The sequence below is a fragment of the Henckelia pumila genome, unplaced genomic scaffold (assembly GCF_033568475.1).
Source record: "Henckelia pumila isolate YLH828 unplaced genomic scaffold, ASM3356847v2 CTG_461:::fragment_3, whole genome shotgun sequence".
NCBI classification, from domain to species: Eukaryota; Viridiplantae; Streptophyta; class Magnoliopsida; order Lamiales; family Gesneriaceae; genus Henckelia; species Henckelia pumila.
In genome coordinates this window covers 2,506,927-2,513,856 of record NW_027331831.1, presented here as the reverse complement: position 1 = coordinate 2,513,856, position 6,930 = coordinate 2,506,927, and positions in this window count along the sequence as shown.

Sequence of the window (6,930 nt, the reverse complement as noted above, 5' to 3'; positions counted from 1 at the left end):
GACGAAGAGATCCATGGAGAACCGAGGTACAGTTGTTAATTGGACTTTTTTCAAATCTGAGTTTTATAAGCGGTTTTTCCCTGTTTCGTACCAAAAGGACAAGGGATCCGAGTTTGCAAATCTGAAGCAAGGGAATTTGAATATTGAGGAGTACGCAGCCAAGTTTGATAGCTTGTTGCATTTTGCACCGCACATTGCCGACAATGAAGAAGCAAAAACTGATCAGTTCATTAATGGTCTGAACTCTGATATCTTCACGTTGGTAAACACTGCTAGGCCAGATAATTTTGCGGATGCCATGAATCATGCAAAAGGAGCTGAAGCAGGTTTGTGGAGACAGAGAGGAAATCAGTTTGTGCCTCAGCAGCAGCAAGGACAGTTTCAGGCACAATCTTCTCAATATCAGAACCAACCGTTCCATTACCAGAATCAATCCTTTCAGTTTCAGAACCAACCAACGAGTTCTGAGGGTGGTAGCAGTGGAGGTAATAGGAAGGATTACTATCTCCCGAAGGGAAAGCAGTTTAAGAAGCACGGAACTAGTTCTTCGAGCTCTAGTGGCTCGAGGAAGTTTGGATTGGGACAGAGTTCGGGACAGTCAGACATGTCTTGTGCCAATTGCGGAGGTCGTCATTCCAGTGATCATTGTAGAGGTATTTTTGGAAGCTGTCATATCTGTAACCAGGCGGGGCACTTTGCAAGAATGTGTCCTCAGCGTGTCCCTGAGCAAGCACAGAGTGGAAGTTCTTCGAGACAGTCAGCTCAGCCTCAGCAGCAAGCACCTACTGTCCACTCTTTCCAACCTCAGCAGCAGAATAGACAGGAATTTAATCAGTACGCGAACCAACCTCCCAGACAGCAGGCACGAGTTTTTGCTCTGTCTGAGGATCCGCAGACTCAGGCTGCACCCGAGAATGACACGTCAGGTAATCGTTCGATTTGGTTTTCCTAATCTTATTGAATGTTAGATTTTGGTGAGTCTTTTGCCTTCTTATTGAAGAATCTGTTTAATGTTAATCGTGCTCCTTAACTTTGGTTGAATCGTTTGAATTGTCGAATGCTCCAGTAGTGTTGGTAAATTCTATTAACGGATCTTTCAGAAGAATCAGTTGGAGCTAGGAATTCTTATCAATGATTTCTTGTCTTGTTGGAATAAGAATTGTGCTGATCTTTCAGAGCTTTTGAGAATCGTATAGCAGATTTTGGTGCCGAGCAGTTGTATGTTATTCTTTGATGTTTGAATTCTTTTTGGATCGAATGGTCTTCTTCGATTGTATGATTTGATGATGGAATTTATGTCGATCAGCGCCTTCTTCTTATCGAGATTTTGGGATTTATTATTATTCAGAGGAATCATGCTCTAGTCTAGACATCGAGACAGTGGAAGACGCTCGAGACTCAATGTCTGAATCTGGACTTTGAGCTCGCAGCGATCTTATTGATTAGAAGATCTGTTATCTAGTGTCTTATGAGGAAATTTTCGTGATCTTTTCTAATCTTAAGAGTTGGAGTAATTATTTTCGCAGATGGAACCGATTTGGGGACAGATAAGAGGATTAGATTGTATGATATTTCTGACTGCGAATCTTTATCTGAGGAATTTTATGCAACAACTGATGTTTTGAGCTGTTCTTATTTTATCTACTATCTGACTTTGATTGACCGATTGTTGGAATCTGCTACTGTTTTCTGTACACAATGACTTTCCGTCAAGATTAGAGGATTGATATCTTGTCAGAGGTCGTAAGATGTCATGTTTTGGCTGAAGTCTGTCAGTTTAGATAGAGATCTTTGATGCACTCGTTCTTTCGGCAAGGACTTCGATGATATTTTTTTGTCTGATTTCAACTTATTCAGTTCGATATCCTCAGAACGACGGACAGCCAGACCAGACGAGTCGAACTTTATATGTTATGCTTGAGTTGGAACCAGAGATGTTTCGGATTGTGACTGAGCAGATGAGGATTATGCCGATGAGAATGAGTTGAATTTTGATTGGCGGACTTGAAGGAGTATTTGAGAGACACAGTTCGCGTTGGAACCGTGTTTGATTTTGAGGACGAAAAATCTTTTCTAAGAGGGGGAGAATTTTAACGCCCCAATTTTATCTTAATTGACTTTATTTGAGATAATCGGAGATTCCAGAAATCAAGAGCCGACTTGATTTTGATCGGGGTCCTTTTTGCAAATTTCGGATTTATCAGGGACTAAAATGCAAATATTGGTTTTATTAGATATTTATAAGGGATTTGACTTGGTCTCCTCCATTCCCTCCTTCCTCCATCGCCTCTCCCTCCATTGAAGCCGCCCATTTGGGTTTCAAGCTTTGGGAATTTGGTTTTTGCTCAATCCGTTCGTTGGAATTTATTTCTGAAGGCAGATTAGCGATCACGGCTGCGAGAGCTCCGTTATACCGTAAGTATTTCTCCGATCAGATGCGTTTTGTTTTTCAAATGTTGTTAGAATCATCGGAGATTCGAGTATGTTGTTCTTGGCGGAGTTCTGATCGTTTATTATCTGTCAGTTTTGAGTTTGAGCGTCGTTCGGAATTGTTATGATTTTTGGAAGCCATTTTCGAAATGAGGATTTTTAGATTTGTTGGGTTTGAGCTTTTGTTGTTGTTTGGGCTTTGTTTTGAGTTGTTATCGTTGTTATGATGCTGTCTACGATTCCAGTTTAATTAGAATATAGCCGTTATGCCGCTGGTTTGAAATTGGAATTTTGAACCATTTTGAGTCGATGACATTTGGCTATTGAGTTTGATCGTCATTGTTGATCTTCTCTTACCTCCTTACAGATTCGTTCAAAGGCCGTTGAGTTGTGAGATTTCAGGAGTTGAATCGCTTTGAAGATTGTAGCCGGTTTGGAGCATCGACGTTGTTGAAAAGAGGTATAAGATGACTAAGACTAGAATGGAACGAGTGACTCAAATCCAACTTGATTCGAGTGTTCCGAAGAATCACATACTTGCATGTTATTTGCTTTTAATGGAATTTAGTTGATTGAGTTATGTTTGCATTTCATTCATCTTGAGCTAAGAATCCTTGATTTCAGTGGGCAGGACGGCCCTTTTATGATAGACGTTTTGGGGGCTATATTGTGAGTGGCCTGGGTGTAGCCGTTTCACCTAGTGCTAGCATACTCTTTATAGTCGCACCAAAGTCTAGAGGATGGAGATACGTAGCACCACCTCGATCGGGAGAGTCGGTGAGTTGTTTACGTGATCTCATCCTCGGGATCCCCAAAATCAAAAGCAGCAATTCCTTGATTATCCGGATTTGATAATCCCGTATTTTAAAGACATGCATTGCATTTACGCATTTGAATTGAGTTTTGAGATGATTCTGAATTGCTTGTTTAGTTTTTATATATATCATGTTTTGATATATTATTTGTTATGCATGTTGTCTTTTTTACTGGGAATTGTATTCTCACCGGATTATCCGGCTGTTGTCTTGTCTTTGTATGTGTACTTGGCAACAGGTGGGGCAGGAACAAGTCAGAAGATGCATGGTTAGCTTCGAGGGCAAGAATTAGAAGTGAGACTCGGTTTAAAAGTCGAATCAGCATGCCAATCTAGTTTATATTTTATAGCATGTTTAGTTCGAACTCGATTTGTATCAGTTACGGAACTTAGAATGAAGCATGTTCTATTAGTTTGAGCTTGTACGACTCTAGTACTTCATGTATTAATTAGAGATTTGTGTTTGTAATGCATGATCTTGATTTGGAAATGAATTTAGGAGGTTTTTGCTCTGTTCCAGTTCTGTAGCAAGGGGTGCTCAGGCGGCAGTTTTTAGCCGACCGGGCGCACACCCCTTCGAGCCAAACAGCAGGTTGCTGTTTTGGGAGGCGCTCCGGTTGCAGTTTTTAGCCGCCCGGGCGCACCCTCCTTTTAAATTTTTTTTTTATGCTTTGCTTCCAAGTCTTGGATCTTGTTTGCTTGTTGTCGTTCAATCCAAGTTTAGTAGATGTTTAGAACCGAGGTCTCACAGCTATGCTGCCCACCAACCGTGCCAATATCTGTGTCCGCTATGTGCAATAGTTGAGTGTTTTATACATGGTTGGCACAGGGTTTGACACGATTGGTGGACAGCATAGCAAAACTATATATATATACTCCGTGACTCGGTGTACGTAATTTACACTCAATAACTAACATTCTATCAACAAGTCAAATCTTACGACTTGTTTTAATAAAAAAAAAAGGGTTATTTGCTAGCTATTTTTTTCACCTTCATTTATAAGCCTTTTGTACCCTTTAATCCAACGCCACATTTCTTCTCCTCATCTGGCCGCTAGCTGGTATTAATTGATGTTTATTAATGCCATTTCGTTATTGTAGTTGCGTTGAGTTTAATTAGCCACAATTAAAGGGGGGTTTTTTTTTTTTGGGGGTGTGCGTGTCAATAATAATATATACAACTAATTGTCTATCGGTCTTCTCCATTATATTGTTGATTATGAGCGATGTACTGCATTTTTTTAGGTCCAATTTTATATATTACCTCTGTGAAATCACAATATTACTAAAAACCACATGTAACTGTTAATTAACTTCGATGTTTTCAATATTTGAGTACAAACACCCCTGAAAATTACATGTACAGACAAGGTGGTGAATTCTCAAAATTTGAAAACGTGGGGATGCTTGTGCTCAAGATTTGAAAACATAGGAAGCTAATATATCTTTCTTTTTTCATAAGGATTTTTTTACTGATAATTAAAAATCGAAAATCTCCGACCCAAAAAATTGTTATAATTATTTATATGTATATATATTACCTAGTTTCACGTGTATTGGTTGTGAGGTGGATTTTCCAATGGTCACTCTACCAGTTCATCCTAGGTATGTATGTTGTGACAATTTCAATTATCGAATTTTAACGTACAAAAAGTAGTTCGCATATATGTCTCAAACTTCATATAGTACAATATAATTAATGTATCTTTTAAAACAATTAATATGGCATATAATTTATATCAATAGCATACTAATATCAAATGAAACTTTGCATTGATAATGATAAGACATGGTGTCAATTAATGCATTCGACGTACAAGAGGACTAACGTCGGCAAACGGCAAGGTTGGAAGATTCATTTAGTTTTTTCAAAAAAATTATTCGAAGACTCCATAAAAATCATTCATTTTTATTTTTAACTTGTGAAAAAAATTATTAATTACGAAAATAAATGGCTTCATATTAATAAATCCAATTTGATACGTTTTAATACAACTAAATTCAATGTTTCATCAAATTAAATTTTGAATTTTAATCCATCATGTACATATACATAGATTATTAGAATTTATTTACAATGCATGTGCTCAAAAATTCAAATTAATATGATATCAGTAATTTTATTTAGAGCATATATAAGCAAAGGGAAGCGAAGCAAGAAACTGTCCGTTTGTTGGTATGAAAAATATTTTAGATTGAGTTTTATTTTAATAAAAAAAAATGTTTTTTGAACGGTGGATATTATTTCAAATAATAACCCCATCTTTTCTATATATATTAATTTTGCCCGAGCTGTTGTTTTTAAAGCCCTGGGTCTGTGCGTACTGCATGTACAAGTTCTTTACGCTTCTCTTTTGACTTTTATAAGCAAGACTTAGCTGGCTAGGGCAGCATGCAGCATTGGATCGAAGAATCTCTCGATGGATCGATCGTTTCCGGGCCGTTATAACTCTCCGGTAGTGTTTGGATTCGCTTAAGAAAAGTGCCATTGAGCTTTTCCTTCACAAAAATTTGACAATATCTCAGTATTCTCCCAAGTAAGTTTTTTATTTTGATATAGAAATTATCTCTCTTTCAATTCAAGTTTTTATATATGAAACTATATGGTAATTAACCAGCCTCATGCATGTTCCATTCAATTTTGTTCTATAATTTATCTGCTTAGCAAATTTGACCAAGTTGTGAGTAGATCTAACAAGATCTGATTAATTTATTTTCAATGAAGAAGTTTTGAAAATAAAATTTTAATTTTTCTTGATAAAAAAAACAACATAGATCATCATTTATATTCCTGACTCTGCCATTGCATATGCGGGTCGTATTGTGTTTGGATGGATAAATTTGATTGACCGAGAAAGATCCGATCGAGTGATGTATGTGTTTAATTAGAAATTCATCACGGATATTAATTATATATTGCATATTGCATTATGCGTTGTTGATTTGAATTGGACTTCGATCCATATTCTACTCGATTCAGTTGTGAAGCTCGTGATGTATCTGAATTTGCTATTTCTTCCCTATACTTTTTCTTTGGGTGCCTGAATATTTTCCGATTTGACTAACAACGATTTTGTGAATTCTCAATATATATATATATATATAGAGTTTTTTTCAAGTGCCCACCACCATGCCCACCAATGATGTGGCACTATTCTATTGGACCTACAGTTTATCACATCTTTATCACATCCAATAGAATAGTGTCACATCATTGGTGGACATGTTGGTGGGCACTTAAAAGAAACTTTATATATATATATATATATATTCTAGCAACAGGCAACTGGTGATTTTCTGGTAGTAAAATAAATTTATATAAGGAAAACCATCCGGACAATTATTTTTCTGATATATTTGTTTAGATCTGGCCGGTCCGAGATGTAACCAGGTATTTTTATTTTTGTTTAATTCATGGACGAAATTTGTTTCAATGTGCAGCTAATTATCTTAATTAATGGACGAAAATGTAATAAAGTACTAAAATATGCAATAAAAATATGCATGAATCTTATTTAAGTCGCAACCTGTGACAAATTTCACAATTGATCTTAATATTTAATCAAAAAAGAAAAAAACGTTGTATTAATCACCATAAAATTGCAAAACATAGTTCTTTTAATCAAACAGAATTTAATTTCATATCCATAAAAGAAATGCCCACATTCTCTAATTTGTACCTAAGT